This window comes from Pinus tabuliformis, chromosome 9, assembly GCF_031772625.1.
Source record: "Pinus tabuliformis cultivar Carrire ecotype Pingquan chromosome 9, CPIR1, whole genome shotgun sequence".
In the NCBI taxonomy this organism is placed as follows: Eukaryota; Viridiplantae; Streptophyta; class Pinopsida; order Pinales; family Pinaceae; genus Pinus; species Pinus tabuliformis.
This window is the reverse complement of record NC_142307.1, coordinates 714,310,187-714,328,796: the sequence shown is the minus strand read 5'-3', so window position 1 is coordinate 714,328,796 and position 18,610 is coordinate 714,310,187. Positions and strand designations below refer to the sequence as shown.

General features: G+C 32.2%; 1 pseudogene; it reads left to right on the top strand.

Annotated features, from left to right (window-relative positions):
• The first annotated feature begins 10,602 nt into the window (after positions 1–10,602).
• Positions 10,603–13,312, top strand: LOC149150691 (putative choline kinase 2; annotated as a pseudogene).
• The last annotated feature ends 5,298 nt before the right edge of the window (positions 13,313–18,610 follow it).

The following is an 18,610-nucleotide window of genomic DNA, read 5'->3' as shown; positions in this document are numbered from 1 at the left end:
TTTGTTCCCTGTTTGAACATCTGGCCCTGTGAAACCATCTTTTTTTAAGAAACCAAGTCCAGTTAAGCCATTTTCTTTGATTCCATGAGCCCAATGGCCTAAACTACTCAGTCCTACCCCTCTGCTACTGAATCTCACCACCCAAACTCGAAAAAAATTCCTAAACTTCACAACTAGCCTAATATCTTTCAAAAGCAAGCTAAATCATAAAGAGAGAGCCCTCTCTGAGTACATATTGGCTAGATTCTATAATTAAAAGTTGGTTTGTGGTTACCTCGGACCCCTTTCCTCTTCCCAACAACTTCAAGGAAAATCTGAGTGATAACACACCAAACGGTGTTAGGTCTAGTTGGGACTTCATACTGGGGAGATCCCCTGAATGTTGGTGGGTCTAGCACTGTCAACATAACCCCTTTATAATTGCAAAAGCAAAGTGTTGATATGGCCTTTCTAACTCCTTTGGTTCAATTTCAAATTTTCTCGTTCATTTATTGATTTTTTACTCTTTGTTATTTGTTTAACGGTTTTTAGTTTTGTCGTTTATCCATTGGCTAAGACTGGAAATGCTCAATTGGTTTTCTTTGAAGGAGGAGTGAATTCCTCCTTGGTCTGAAACTCCTCATCTCAAGCCTAAGCTCTTCCTTTGTCCCTTTTCACTACCTTTGGCATCTTTGGTCGCTATTATCATGTTCCATAAAATTACATTGAAAATAGGAAATGAAATGGGTACAAATTTTAACAAAGAGGTCTATCATAGGGATCTAGTTAAATTCCAATCATTACATATAACAAAATCCCAAAAGGATGCCATGAAGATAGTTAGTGGTTACCATTTTTTCCCTAAAGTGAAGAAAGAGATGTCCTAATTGTAGAACTCGATTCTACAGAAAAGAAGGAAGCTTTCCAAGGACCAAATTGAAGCTAAATTTAAGGATTATAATTATGATATGTGTTTCTCTCATATAAGGGATACCAAAATCACCAGGCTCATTAAACTCCAGTGGCTCAATGAAGCCCATATAGCCCAAATTATGCAGGAAAAGAGGAAACAACAATGGGCCATCCTCCACAAATTGGACACGATGAAAAAGAAATTTAAAGTAATATATACATCCATATTTAATATTGACATCATAGTGCCTAGACCCCAGAATAATACCGATGACCCTTTGGCAACAATTGAGAATGCTCAAGATTCAAAGGGCACACCATCCAATCCTATTATCATCGATAAAGATACCATGGTAAAGGAAGGCACATAAATGGGTAGAAGAAGGGACTATCTAACTAATATTCTCCTTGTTGTCATTACTATATAGAATTTATTATTTTCAAGTATATAAATTTTTCTTTTTCTTTTTTAAACGATGATATTTTTTCTCAAGTAACACAAAAAAAACAATAATAACTACAATATATATATTTTTAAATATTAATATAAAAACTAACTTCAAATATATATAATTCCCTGTTTTATTAAACAACATTACAATACATTATAATAGAGTAATTTTTTGCGATTAAAAAATTATTTTATCTTTTGTATTAGTATGTTCAACATAATATCCCCATACGAGGTGGTATAAGAGGTGACATGTGGGAGGGAGGTGAGGCAATCATCCAACCAATTAATGAAGGGGGTGTATGTGTTGCACCACTCCTCCTTCAAGTGATTAACGACCCATATCTAAAGGTAGATTCCACCATGCTTAATATTTATAACAATGATTATCCCCACATGTGTGGAGGAAAAAACAATAATGGCTCAGGTGGCTCATTGATTTGGTTCAGTTCATTCTACATCAATGCTATAATGGTAACTTAATCCCCTTATTCGCCACCCTAAATCCGCAAGGATCCTTTGTATTTGTAGTCTTGAGAGTTTTCTTATATGGCAAGCTTGCTATTTACTTCCTCCTAGATTCCCTATGATTTTCTATTGGTTATAGCCTCTGACCTTTCCGCATCTCCCTTTTCTCTTTCACAACTCCACCACACTGAAAGTGGTATAAGAGGTCTTAGTGCTCACATCCCATTTCCCTTCCATACTTCTATCTCTTTGTTGATTCTAGTCCTTGCATCTTCTATGCATTCCACTTCGTGTTGTAGTGTTAGCTCCCAGCTTTAGTCATGATAAGGAAGAGGGATCACAACAAAAGAAGAGTTGGTTAATGTGAAGCTAGAAGATGCTCATGAACATGATTCAGAGCCAAGTCTTTAGCCCAACAATTTAGAAGTCAAATTCCTTGGAAATTCAACAAGAGCTCCAACAAGTAGAATGCACGTGGCAAAATAAAGATATTTTCTTCTGATTCTGAAATTGTGATAGAGGTTGCTACTTGGGTCTTGAACATAAGGCATATAAAAGGTACGAAAAACCAATTTATGCACACCATAGATCTCTACAAGAAAATGAAGATGTTGTTAGGCAAGGTGCCCTTGGATTGTAATGATGACAAAGACGAAATTAAATTCATGTTGGATGAGATGCAACTAGAAATGAAAGAAATGGCCAAAAGAATGAGTGTGTCAAAGCACACCTTGTCCCAATGCTTGGTCCAAGGACTACAAAGAATCATGCTGAAGACCACATTGAGGTGGACCCCTCTATTTTTTCGTAGTTTTTATGATATTTTCTCAATTTATTAGCTTTTTTCCTCCACAATTTGTCATCTATGTTGAGTGTGTCAAAGCACATCTTGTCCCAATGCTTGGCCCAAGGAGTACCAAGAATCAAGTTGAAGACCACATTGAGATGGACCCCTCTATTTTTTCGTAGTTTTTATGATAATTTCCCAATATATTAGTTTTTTTCCCCACAATTTATCATCTATATTACACAAGTTTATGAAAGGAGGGAATGATGCACAAGTTTATGGAAGGAAGGAATATAAAAATGTAGCTATGAATTTAATAAAAAACTAAAAATTTGATCCAAATATTTGTGAAATGTCAAATTAAAATCAAAAATATTATATACTAAAAAAATCTAAAAAATATTTTAGTTTACAAATATGTATTTAGATAATTGTATATTATAAATATAATTTCAAACAAATTAGAAGCGAATCCAAAACAACCCAACACTCTGCTTTAAGAATGGTTAGATACTATTTGTTATTATAATATATTAGACTTTAACAAGTCAATATATTAAATTGTGTTTTCAATGTTATAAAGTATAAATTTTAACCTACATTAAAATATCTAAAATTAAAACTTTATTATTTTGTGGTAATAATTATGTTAACATATTTAACAAAATATGGAATATCTATAAATATTTATTTACAAAATAGGAAATTAAATAAAAATGTAAAATATTAATATTTTTATAAAGTTAAACTTTATCGATAAAAAGTTCAATTTTTTTGTAAATTTGAATAGGGAGAGCTGAGAAAAACTAAATAATACTATTATTGTAATATGAATATACCATAAAAATCAATGTTGTAATTGGTTGATAATAATAATAAATTAATTAAATTTTTACAAGCATATATGTAAGTTTGTCAAGTGGTTTGAGTTTATCAAAGATTACATCAGATTTGATTCGCGGCTTGAGAAATCATGATTTAAGGGCATCTAAGCCGTTAAAACCACACAGGGATCGCACTCAGTTTGGGCCACACTAGCCCTTAGCATGACTAGATTTGTGCCCACAAAGTTTCAAACCGATGACCTTCACATCACAGAGTGACATAACAGCACACCCCATCATCGTTTATTCTACGCCTTGTGGGATACAAACATACATATGTTAAAATTTATGAATATCTATAATAATAATGTGAATATTTAAGTATTGAGGGGTTTTCGCAATGCATTATATTAGATATCATTTTTTGGGATTCAATTGCGTTAAGTAAGTCATTCATACATGACCATTTCCATGAGAGGTAGTCGTAACTAACTGATTTCTCATGATTTTTGGAATATTTAAGTATTGAGGGGTTTTCGCAGTGCATTATATTATATATCATTTTTTGGAATTCAAATGCATTAAGTAAGTCATTCATACATGACCATTTCCATGAGAGGTAGTTGTAACTGACTAATTTCTCATGATTTTTGAATAGTCCATTCAACAGTCATTGCATCGGGTGATGCTCATAGGGGTGAAGAAGTGTGATTGAAACTAGTGAAATGAATCACATAACGTCAATCATCACTTTCGGGGCTTGCACCTGGTAACCAGGACTTCCTGGGAGGTCACCCATCCTAGATCGCCTCTGGCTCAAGCACGCTTAACTGTGGAGTTTTCCCCACAATCAAGCCCACTTAACTTGCTATCCCATTTGCAAAACCTTAGCAATTATTGTGCCTCATGAACCATTCAAGTAGAGCTCCCTTCACTCTTTTGTATTTAAGTATTGAGGGGTTTTCACAGTGCGTTATATTAGATATCATTTTTTGGGATTCAACTGCGTTAAGTAAGTCATTCATTTATGACCATTCCCATGAGAGGTAGTCGTAACTAACTAATATAAATATTATCAATTTTTTCTTTAAATAAATTTTTGCAATAATTTTTTTATATGGTTTAATCTTTATTTTATAATGATATTTTAAATAAATATAATAATATTGTTCAATTTTATTTTATTTTGTATCTAGAAGAATATGCAACTCATCCATGATACTGTGGATTCCAATTGATACCACTATAAGCAACATATATGTTAAAAGTTATGAATATCTATAATAATAATGTGAATATTATCAAGTTTTTTTATTTAAATATTTTTTTCAATAATATTTTTATATAGTTTAATCTTTATTTTATAATGGTATTTTAAATAAATATAATAATACTGTTTGATTTTATTTTATTTTATATCTAGAAGAATATGATAGCACTATAAGCTCTAAATACCTAGGCACGCCGCTTCCTCAAGCATACTTGAATAGGGGGAATTTGAATATAGAACCTCCCCACACTTAACACTTCATCTTGAGGACCATTACCAATTGAAAATAAAATATTTACATTTTAATTTAATAACGTATAAAAAATTATTTATTTATATTAAAAAATTGAAGTTTCAATTTTTTTTTTTTTTTTGTTGATAAGTGGGTGAATCCTGAAAATCACTCTTATCCTGTGGCTGAGAGGCCACGACTTAGGGGCGTCTAAGCCGTCAAAATCACCCGGGGATCGCACCCGGCCTGAGCTGCACCAGTGGAAACCATGCTGGATTTTTTGGTATCAGTGAGACTAGAACTGGTGACCTTTTGCTTACGGAGCGCCTTAACAATGCGCTCCTTCACCAACTGTTCTAAATCTCTTTGATTTCAATTTTTTTTTTAAATAAAAAACATATTTTTGATTAAGATATTTTTTAAGGATTCAAATATTATACCTATATAGTATTATAGGTGATCAATTTTGTTTGAAAAGTCATACATATAGAATGTACGTGAATATTCAATAAAAATACCTATAATTTACTATTAAAATTAATAAATATTTGGTGAATATCGTCCATTTATGTGTCATATATATATATATATATCTCAAAATTTTAACCAAATAGGCCAATATTTAATGTCAAAAAAATAGCTAGTTAGCTAAATTTTACCCCTAAAATTTTCCGTACTTTTGATATTTCATAAGAAATAAAAAAGTTCAATCCCTTGGCTGCACACTTATAACATAAAAGTTGGGTTGAGAACAAAATCTCAGTTATATCTTAGACCTTAAACATATATGGAAACTTAACTAATGATCCTATTTGAACATGACCAAATAGATTAAATGACAAAATAAACAAGACATTACCATTAGACACCTTCAAGATGGAAATTAACCCAACGTGTGATAACAAAGTTCCTTAGATAACATATCGGCCAAGGTAGTATTTTCCCTGTATGTATGAAGAACTTTACACACCTTCGAGATGGAAATTAACCCAATGCCTAATAACAAAGTTTCCTTAGATAACATATCCGCCAAGGTATTATTTTCCCTGTATTTATGAAGAACTTGCAGATCATCTTCCGCTAAACTAGTCCATAAGAACTTTTGAATTCCCATACAATCTGAATACTTATACCTTGCTTCCAAAGAGCAAACCTCGTGCCACACCACATAGCGAGGAGTTTAAGTGTAAAATTTGTACCTTGGCCAATACCTAATTTGCATTTAATCATCAAATTCTAGAGAAAAAAAATTAAATATATCCCTACCACAAACATCCCAATAACCCAATAATTAGCTCCATCAAAAAATCTGGATAATATGACTAAACTTTCAACCTCCTATTTCTCAAATTATTGACATTTCTTTTTCATTCTTATACTTCCAAAAATGTAATAATGGAAAGAACGAGTTTCAAAAATATCCAGAATAATCCCCGTACAACTATGTCTACCCTCGGCGATTCCTATTTCCAACCCTATAGAAAAGTTAATGTGCCCTAACATGCGGTCTCGATAGCCAGATATAACACCCGCGCGGTGATGACTAAAAAAAAAAAAAAAAACGACATGTTATATGGGGCTATCAAGGGCGCATGTCAGAGCGCATTAACTTTTCTATGAGGTTGGAAATAAGAATCGCCTCTACCCTTTATGTGGTTTCCATGGTAAGAAATCAATAGCTGACTGGGATTCTCGCATATAATAATTTTAGGAATTCTTCGTATAACTTTAAAAAAAATCACAATTTTCCATAAATTTATTATAAAATATTTAACTCTCCTCTATTTAGGAATGCGCCACCTAAACCACTCCCCGCAACTATTACAAATGTTTCAATATTAAATCTACAACTATTGTCTACCAATTTCAACGCTGAATGATTCATACGTTGGGATTGTAGTAGGTCACCGTCCGATTTCAATAATTGCTATGCAGAGTGGAACGTCCCATTCTGAAGATAAAGTCAGATGGGAAGATCTTTCCTGGACATTAAATCGTTTTGGTTTTTTTTTTTTCATCAGTAGAAGTTAGATTGGAAAAATTGGTGATTACACATTTTTATTATATTTGATGTTATTACGAATTCAGTTTTACATGTGGTTATGTATTAATTTGTATTTGATTATAAATTTTTGTTATCTATTTATTTATAGTTTAATATTGGAAATTTAGTTTTTGTAATTTTTTATTATTATTTAAATTGATTTATTTGTAAAGTGATTGGTTAAAGTCTTATTACAATGTTTAGTAACTTCTATTTTTATTAGTTACTATTTTTTGTTTTTTGTTTTATTTCTTTTTTTATTTTTATTTTGATTTTTTCTCTTTTATTTCATTTTTATGAATTATTGTTTTTTCTCCATATTTTCAATTTAAGATGACTTATTATTATATTAAAAATATATTTTAATAAATTTAATTATAAAAAATTATATATATTAATAAAAAAATAATATATATATATATATACGCTCATATATGATATATACCATGTGAGTGGGCATAATGGTTAAGAGTAAGTGTTTCTCCCTAAGAGGTCACAAGGTTAAAACCAAAGGGGGTAGAATATGTATGCCTTAGTAGACTAGAGTATGTATGCCTTGGTAGACTTAGTAGTCAAGCGGTTTTTTTATTTTTGTGAGGGGTAGAATATGTATGCCTTAGTAGACTAGAGTATGTATGCCTTGGTAGACTTAGTAGTCAAGGGGTTGTTTTATTTTTGTGAGGAAACTATTGTCAATTTTCACACTCAACTCAATGTCTATAATCCTACATTAAGGTTAATCAATACTATTAAGCCCAACTACTTGAGTATTTAGCTAAATAATATTGTTTATTTTATTAATTATATATATATATATATATATATGGAATAATTATTAATGATGGTTATAAATAAATATAGATTTATTATCACTTTTATTTAAGTAAAATCATATCCCTTGATTTATTGATGATTTATAAGGGGAAGTTTTTTCAAATTAGTAGTCTTATTGAGTATTATTGGCAAATGAGGTTGATTCATCACTTTTATTTAAAAAAACTGGAATTACTCACTAGTGATCCACAAAGAATAGGTTTTCACTCTATCTGGATCTTGAACACTTAACTTATTTTCTTTTGTCTTAAAAAAAAAAAAACAAAAAAAAATTTTAAATCATAAATCATACTCCAAAATTACCATAAAAATATTAGATAATTAAATATAAAAAAAGAATGGAAATATCTATAGCTTAAATGTTCTTAAAATATATATTTTTTGAGAACCTTACAAACTTTTATAAGTGTGTAAGGCAAAAACCCTTTTTTTCCAGAGGAAAAAATGCTTCCTTTTCATCGAAATATAAAAAGAGAGTACAAAATCATGGATTAACTACTTTGTTTACAATCACTTATCACGTGAGATTAATGACAACCCCAACTGTTATCAATAAAAACCAAATTGTTAAATCTTATGATTTAATCATTGAGTCTCCCCAAAAATATTATGTAAAGTATAGATCTTGTTTACATATGTAACCATTTGATGACCCCAACTCTTAGATCGATAAAAACAAAATTGTTACATGTTATGATCTCAATGATTGAGTCTCCCCAAAAATTATAACAAGGCTGACAGGAAATACCAAAAAAAATCTTGATTCCTATCCTAAGAATAATTAATGTTGCCAACATTAATCATGCAATCCTATTAGAGAGCTGCAAAGTAGAACTTACCCAGCTCCTCCAGGAAATACCAAAAAAAACCTGATTCCTCTCCTAAGAATAATTAATGTTGCCAATATTAACCATGACATCCTATTAGAAAGCTGCAAAGTAGAACTTACCAAGATCCTTGTAAATATGACCAAATTGAATATGTTGGAAAGTACTTACCTCTCCTAAGAATAATTAATGTTGCCAACATTAACCATGACATCCTATTAGAAAGCTGCAAAGTAGAACTTACCAAGCTCCTTGTAAATATGACCAAATTGAATATGTTGGAAAGTACTTACCTCTCCTAAGAATAATTAATGTTGCCAACATTAACCATGACATCCTATTAGAAAGCTGCAAAGTAGAACTTACCAAGCTCCTTGTAAATATGACCAAATTGAATATGTTGGAAAGTACTTACCTCTCCTAAGAATAATTAATGTTGCCAACATTAACCATGACATCCTATTAGAAAGCTGCAAAGTAAAACTTACCAAGCTCCTTGTAAATATGACCAAATTGAATATGTTGGAAAGTACTTACCAGATTCGTGATGAAGCTTGTAAATATGACCAGATTGAATATGTTGGAAAGTACTTACCAGGTTCCGATAGGCTTATCCTTGACCCAGTCAAGGATGCCCATAACCTCTCCATAAACCTATATGCTCTCTAACCCCAACCATTTTGCAAATATGAGTACTCCCCATAAAACAATAATCTTCGTTATGTTGTTAGTACCATAATTACCTTACCACCAAAAATGGTAATAGTTACTTAACTTTAATACTATCTAATACTATGAAAGCTCCATATCTACAATTTCTTTGTAAACATGCCCTATAAGAAAATCCTTCCAAATGTCTTTGAACCTAATCTGTCATCTATTTTTTGTTTGTGCGCCTATTAATAGACCTAATTTCACTTAAATAAACTTCCATATCCACATTTTCTTTGTAAACCTGCCCCATAAAAAAATCCTTCCAAATGTCTTTGAACCTAATTTGTCATCTTACTTTTGCTTGTGCGCCTTTTAATAAACCCAATTTCACTGAAATAGGCCACTATTTTTAATTACATCTTCCCAAACTATTGCCCTTTTTTGTTCAAATATAAGAACGTTCACGCTGGGCCAAATAGACCCATGAATGATGTAGAATGGTATGTAACTATGTTGTTGTTGACAGTTGAACCAGACCCATGACGTAGAATGGTATGTAACTATGTTGTTGTTGACAGTTGAACCAATGGATTTGGAAATATTCAAAGAACGAACAAGGAGCGAAATGAATTTTGTGAATTCAATACCATCCATCTGATTCCAAAATATTCACACCAATTAACTTAAATTAATTTAAATGCCACTTAGCAGGGTTAAAAGGCTAGATAATTTTTTACCGCAAAATGCAATGGGTAGTCTGGCCCACGCTGAAGTTGCAGGTTCAACCATTAAAAAAGAAGGTACGGTAGCTATACGAAAGCAATGTGTAAATAGACTTCATGACTGTGGGGTTCAAGAAAAAGGAAAACATTGAAAATCTGACCAACCAGGGAGCGTTTCCTTTATCCAATTTAATTCGACTCAGATATTTGCAGGCCATTCGTACAGTTTTTCAGTGCAGAGCGGTGATGACCAGGAAAAAAACAGAGCGTGTTATATCGGGTAACTCTTATTTCGTAGATCATAGCATTGACATGGGGTTGATATAACAGGATACAACACTGCGTGGGTGATGAGAGAGAAAAATAAAATAGCGGTGTTTTATATCGGCTCCATGTTAAACCGCATTAATATTGCTATGACCTACTAAATAGAAACTGTCGTTATATTGGAGTATCGAGCTGCCATATCAGACCACATTAACTTTGCTATAAAATTAGAAATAGCATTTCCCTTCTTCTATTCCATCTTCACGTGCAACATTATAAATGCTCTAAAGGCCTCTTCACGATCATTCTTTTCTGAGTTCAACAGAATTCTGCAGCGCAGAAATTTCGAGTCATCGTTATTCATGGCAGCTCCCACAGAACAGAGTTCTATTTTGCCCAAAGAAGCCGAGAGTGCTTTGCAAACCCTCGCTCTGCATTGGGCGGACGTTATCGACGAAAAGAAGATGGAAATCACGCCCCTCACGGGCGGCATGACGATTGAGATTTTCAAGTGCAGTTGGCAGACCAGAGAGGAGGAAAATCCTAGGAAGGTCCTGGTTCGGATCTATGGAGATGACCGTGCGAATGTGTTTTTTGATCGAGAATACGAGATTAGGGCACTTGAGTGCATTTCCAGGCTCGGGCAGGGCCCCCGTCTCCTGGCTTCCTTCCCTAATGGCCGCATTGAGGAATTCTGAATGCCAGGGTAAGTTCTTTAGACTTTTCAACTAATTCTTCACTGAAGATGTTTCTTTAAATCAAAATCACTGAATTCTGACAGTTTTTTTAATTTGTACGAGAGACTTAGACACTGTCGCCCCCTGATTTGAAAAATCCTGAAATATCTGCTAAAATAGCATCAAAGTTGTGGGAATTTCATCACCTTGACATACCCGGCCCTCGGCAACCAAAGCTCTGATGCGCCTCAGGTTTGTTCTTGGATCTTTATCAAATTGCTTGTGATGTACTTTTTTCTTTTTCTTTACTGAACCTTTTGTTATTAAAACCAGAAACTGGTTAAAGACAGCGTTGGCGCTATGTCCTGTCGTTGAGGTCGCTGGATTCCGACTGGATTGCATGGAAGATGAGGTCAATTTTCTGGAGAAGATGTTATCAGGCGAGAGTGAAAGCATTGGATTTTGCCACAATGACTTGCAGTATGCAAACATGATGTTTAACGATGAAGATAAGTGCTTGACAATAATTGTGAGAATACTCCACCTGAAAATATTTATAGACATCACTTTTTTCATGATTTGAAGGAATTCTTCACTGCTCTCATCAACTAACCAGTTACAGACTTTTGCAATTAAAAGTATTACAGGGTTTTCTGTTCTGAACAATTAAATCCAAAAGAATGCTTTTACAGTGTTTTATTTTATTTCTGTCTAATTAATTAATTTATATATATACCTAGTTTGAAGATAGTGATACATCTGTTTTAATGTGTGCAGGATTATGATTGTGCTCATTATGATCCTGTAGCCTTTGATATGGCTAATCACTTCAATGAGATGGCTGGAAATTACCATAGTGACACACCTCATATTCTGGACTAGAGCAAATATCCAGGTATATTTTATTATTTATATTTAATGGTACATATTTTCAAAAATATGAAAAAATATATAAATTTTATTTTTGTTAAATTACTAATTTATATATATATATACTCTAATTTATTTATATTTATTTCAATTCAATTATATATATTGGATTTAGTTTAATTTAATTAAAATTAATTTCAAGTTTGATGTTGGACCATCTTTATAACAGATTACGAAGAACGTCAGAGATTTGTGAAAGAATACTTAAGATCCTCAGGTATGTTATTCTTTTATTTTTCATCTTTATTATTTTATTTAATAATAATATTATGATAAAAGAGTAAACACTAAATTAATATTTAAAATAATATTTTATATTAGGAATATATTCAATATTGTTAGTATTAATCATGTTATTGACAAAAATAGAATTTGATTGTAAAAGATTTTATTTCTTCTTCTTAACTATTTCAAATAACCTCAATTAACACTATTCTCTAGTTTATTTTTACATTTATTTATTATATAAATTTATATGACTTAAATATAAAAAATATTTTAAGTTAAATTTAATATTTATTTTTTGTCCATAGGGTTTTGGATATAGATGTTGATTGGGTGCGCTGTTAAGTTACTCTTTAATGCGAAGTCAATGATTCAATTCCTATCTAAATCGGGGTGATATATTGGACATTATGAAAATATAATCATGCCAAACTTGCAATTTTTTTTAATTTTTATTTTAATAAATAAATTTAATTAATTTGTCATTTTTAATTGTTATTATGTTGATGTTGTTTTATTTTAATAAATTTATGTATTAATTGTGAATAAGTGTATGTTGTTATTTTTATTCGTTTAAAGTAATAAAGTTACAATTTTTTTTTAAAGATAAATGAATTACACATATATCTCACTCTTGATTAATGGTTGGATGTTTTTTTTATGCTAACCAATATTGTGATGATTATATAGGTAAAATGGTGAGTGATGAAGAAGTTGAAAAGTTTTTAAATGATATTGAGAAATATACACTTGTGAGCCATATACATTGGGGTTTATGGAGTATTATTTGGGTTTATTAAGATATATAAATAAATAATTTAATTTTGTTTATATTTTTAATTAAAAAAATGTTGAATTTTTATTATTATTTTGAAAATACCATATTATTTAAATAATATATTTATTTTATTCGTTCTTAATCATCTTTATCATCCTACCATGTTATACAATTTCCTAACAACTATATTTGTTTTTTTTAAAAAACAAGTGAATAATATGGATTTTGATTATATGGATTATGCTCGACAAAGATTTCAGCAATATGTTATATTAAAACCTTTGGTATTAAAGGTTGAATTGTCATATTTATGCAATGGCACTGACTGGAATTGTGGTGGAAATTTTCAAAATGCCATAGAATCTTCTAAATTAAATGCTAATATGCATGATGCTTGTTATTTTACAAAGTTGCAATGTACTTATGATTAAAATCAAAATTAGTTTGATTAAGCATTTTGGTAGTTGAAAGTGTATCACCATGTAATCCCATTTTTTGTATAGCAGAATCTTGGTATGCATATTTTCTATATATTATCACAAGTTGTTTATGGTTATCATATGTAATACTTATCATTGAAGTATATTTTATTTCACCTATATACTAATTTAGTATATTGATAATTAAATTCCATCTTACAAAAATGAAATGATATATTACAGTGATTAAAATTGAATAGAATTTATTATATGCATTAAAATTATTCATGCAGTTGTTACTTATATTTATGAAAATTGTCTTTTAATGAATTTTTTCATCAAATAAATATATACAGAAATGGTTGTAGAATATTTTTATAAAATGTCACTTTCTTAAATTAATAAAAATAACAAAATTTAAAATAATTAATTACATGTGAAACATTTTCATATCCTTAAAGGTTTCATGGTCACTTATTCCATTAGCATTTCATTATTTATAGTATTTCTACATTAAAATATTTTGGTTTAAAAATATATTTTAGTTTAAAAAAATATTTTAGTTTAATTTTTTATTATTATATTGTATTGTTGTTATGAAGCATTTTAATTTAATAAGTTGAATACATTAATACATATAATTAATCATATTAATTATAGGATAATTATATTCTATCACTCAAAACTAGATTAAGATTGTTAAAAAAAAAACAATTACCATCTTAGTGGTCACCTTTATAATATAATTATATATAATATCCCAAAAATAATAAAACTTTTACAAAGTCACAACCCACCACTCTTTGTAAATTATCTTTACAATATACAATCACTTAAATATGAGATGAAACTCTAAAACAAAATTTCATTGGAAAATAACTTCATAGTTATAGGTTAATAAGTAAATGTTAAACATATTTATAATACATAGGAATGATCCTTGGTTTCATATTCCAAGTGGTCCCTTGGACTCCCTTTGGTTGTTCAACTTCCACACCAACCCTTAGAGGATTAGATGTCCACATTCCCCCCCTTAATCTGAAGGGGTATGTATGAGTCCAAAAAAAGAGATGTAATACAAAATGCGAAAAAATGCATGGACGCACTAGGCTGAATGCGCTATCTGAAATGTTGGTATAAGGGGGTGGTTTAAGGATGACCACCAACACTGAAACGCTTAGTGCAGTTCCCGGAACTCTTTCAAAGCTAGCATGAAGCTGAAGTCTTCTGCTAGAGGAAGTGCTCCTCACGTTTTGAAGAGGGAAATCTTCAACCTTGAAAGGGAGGTTTCACCTCGCATAAAAAGAGAGAACCTGAACCTAAAAAGGGAGGTCTCAACCTGTGATGGTTTAAGGATTACCACCAACTTTGGAATGCTTAATGTAATTCCTGGAACTCTTCCAAAACTGGCAAGAAGTTGAAGTCTTCTGCTAGAAGAAGTTTCCCCAATTCTTTGAAGAGGCATCACCAACTGAAGGCATGCTAAGGGACATCTTTTTTTCTGGCTACAACTCTGAGTTTGGTATGATAGGTTGTGGCTCAGGCTCGCTTGATGTGGCTTTGAAGCTTGTAGATGACCATCACTTCTCCCCCTGTCAGATACAAGGTGAGATGATGGAGAAAACTCAACTGCAAGATTGTTCAATACTCTAGAACAAGTTCTGACATATGACTGAAATATCTTCTTGGCTGTTGAAGCCCATTGCCAAGAAGCGATCCATCCAAGATGAATCTTTGTTCTTGTAGGAGACTTGTTTTTGAAGCATATGTTTGAAGAATGAGTGGTTTTATGATAGTGCTTACATGGATGAAGATCAAAACAATGATCTTTCATATGGCCAACTCGGTCACAATGTTGGCATATAACATTATGTTGTTGTTTTTGTGGAAGAGGAGCAGAATCTGGAACAACTGAAGGTGAATCTAGAACCACTGAAGGTGAATTGTCTTGAAGGAATCCAACACTCTAAAACTGGATGGGCTTTGAGTAATATGGAATATGAAAGGAAACCTCCTTATCATATCCAAGACCTGTTCTGTGCTTGTTATGGATAAGCTCTTCCCAAGGTCTGATGACTGACTTGGGAAGTGTAGGCTAAGTTTCTACATCTGCATGTACCACTTCTGCTTCATTTTGCACTAGATATGAATCAACTGTAACTTGATTGACTTGCTGTTTATGGGAGTTTGTTTTAATGTTATGAACGGAAACAGGTTCAAAATGTTGACTCCACTTCTGTAACTCCTCTTGTTGTAGTTCTTCCCGCTGCAGTTGAGATTCAAGCTCCAAAAATTCTACCTTTTCTTGTGTATGTTGCAAACATGTTTGAATGTCAACAAGAGTGGTTTTGTTGATTTCGACTGTGCTGTCAGCAGTGAACATGATTAGATTTTTCAATAACTCTAATATTCTTTCAAGCTTAACCATTTTTCTTAACAACTGGGAAATAAAGATTGTGAGCTTCAATTGTATCACTATATACCAAAGTTTTCTCTAGCAATTATGCACTATTTTCTTCTACACACAATATGAAGCCTTGATGGTAGGCTTTGGAGAAACGATTAGGATCAACTTTTTCTATGGAAGCAACTCAAAAGCAGAGAATTCATATATACAAAATCAACTCATCAAAACAAGGAAACTGAGGTTTTGATGCCATTATTTCTCTTGTGGGTCATCGATGCTTTGAGTCCTTAAGTTACAATATCACACCATTTTCCATTATATAAAGGGATGACAGGCATAACCCATTTTACTCCAACCATAATCATGGATATCCAACATCCTACAGTTCAAGAAATAACATTAACAATGACCATTGTTTTCACTACTGTTCTCATCTTAAGATGGAGGCGCCCCTTGTTTCTTTATCAGAATTTTGTCCTTTTCATACAAAACCCCAAGACAAAATCCAAACCCAACCATCAGTAAATCTACGACATCTTCAACAGCTATATATGGTATGCCCCAACACCTCAGTAATTTTGAGACAAAATTGACCTCCAGAGTTTGGATACAGTTTGGCACTAATATCTCAGAATATTGTCATTTTTCTTTATCCGTGACAAGATGACGAGGCATAGAAAAGGGTTTGCAAAGAGTGGGAAACTTGTTGATTAAGTGGCCAATCAAACTCGCAACATAACTTCACACTATAAATGATCAAAACAGTGAGGAACAATCGCACTATGAGCTGAAAAACAGAGAATACCCAAAATTGTACTTTACAGTACCTGATCAATGGCTATGGATACAAACAACATCATCAAACTAATCTAAATTTCTCGCTCCTTTTCCACCTAGTGTCCTTTCACTAAGCTCATTGATCCTTTCAACACCTTCCCGCTTGATTCATTAGACCTCGAGCTGGAAGGATTTCCAGCCTCCAGCAAAGTATGTCAAACTTTAGTTCTTAGATTCTCTGGAACACGAACTGTATAATTGCCTATATAATATTCAATCCTGAGTTCTTGTACAAGAAAATATGATCTCCTAGCATTTAAGGAAAATTACTTGTAATTAGTTGCATCTTCGCATTTAAGGAAAATTACTAGTAATTCGTTGTTTTTTTTTCTGACTAAAGGAAGTTCTCAGTCAACTAAACTTCTTCACCCAACCATTGCGGTACCACAGTCATGGGACTATTATAATTAGCTTCTTATCCAAGGTGTCGAACTTCACGAAGTGTATGACCAAAATTTAGCAAGAGTTGTTGTTCTTCAAAATGTTGGGCATAGAGTAGCTGATTGTAGATGTTACAGTACTGGAAGTCGATTCATCATGGTACTCCACATTTTATCCTTGCAACAATGAGCACTGGTCTTATCGGTCTTTGAGTCCCTTCGGTTTTCTGAGAGTCACGAGGCTGCTGCAGTTTTTCTCGTCCCTACACCAACATAGGAAATGCTATATTGCATAGATCAGCCTTGGAACCATTATGAACAAGACATTTTTGGAAGTTCATATTGGCAAAGGAATTTGATCTAAAGAGCTATACATCGACTTTAGAAAACTAAACAACTTTGGCTCCACACTATCTCCATCTTCACCATAGCAGCAGGAAGGAAGGAAGTATTCATTTATAAACACGACTGCTACTCATCCCCGAGAAATGGGCACTAAAATATTTGTGTAGTAAGAGGAGAATGATATAATCTTAAGCTATTGATAAAGAAGGCCTTGAAGAAAACATTGTATTCTTTTAACAACAACCATTTTCATATTCAACATTCAATATAGCACCATTAGCAACCTACTTGCATAAATTAAGCTCTGTGAACTAGCATGATAATACAAAATAAATTAGGGTGAATTGGTAAGCAGTGAAGTGAAATATGTGATGACGAGGACAACATGGACTCTAGAACCCTTGGCAAGAGTTTCGACTTTTAGAGAATGCAACACAACGTTCAATGTATCTGAATAATTTCCAACACTGTACGCAACTAGATGTGTACCAACATAGTGTCGTGTTAACAAATAATTCTCAGGCCTTTAGCTTTGTTAATTCAACATTTAATCTACAGTCATCTGGAGCCATACCACATATCGTTCCTATGACAGTAAATACAGTGTCATCCAACACTAGACAGAGTTTGCAGTGTCAAGATCCATTGCAAGCAAGTGCATATGGAGAGAGTTTTAAGATTCCAGCTAGCACACTACATAGTGCAAATAGGGTAAGAGAAATGTTAGATACATTAGGGTGCCAAGGAAAATTTTGGTACTGTCCGAGCAACAGAATAGTGGTCAGAGAAACGTTTAGTGGAGTGGCTGACAGAGAGATGAAATGGTCCAAGAGAGGAGTTACAAAAGAAAATATTTGAGACCTACAAACCTAGGTATGAGGGGAAGATGCCAATTTTTCTATATCAGGAAAATGAGCAGAGCTGCAAGAAAAGCATGCACAAAAAGACCACAAAAACAAGTGGCTCACAATTGAGTATGGTAGGAGATCGCCTGCTCTGATGCCATGTTAAATACATACATGACGGAGGCAATATGAAAGATAAATATTAGATTACTTTTCTTATTCACAATGATACATATTTATAATACATAGGAATGACCCTTGGTTTCATATTCCAAGTGGTCCCTTGGACTCCCTTTGGCTGTTCAACTTCCACACCAACCCTTAGAGGATTAGGTGTTCAATAGTAAAGAATTAATTAACATTTAGTAAAACAAATTCCAAAAATTGATCCATAAATTTATAAATACATCTAAACAAATAACAAATTGTTTCTAAAAAACAATGTATAGATTATAACTTAATTGCACATATAGTCTGAGGGTGGTGTGATTTCTTC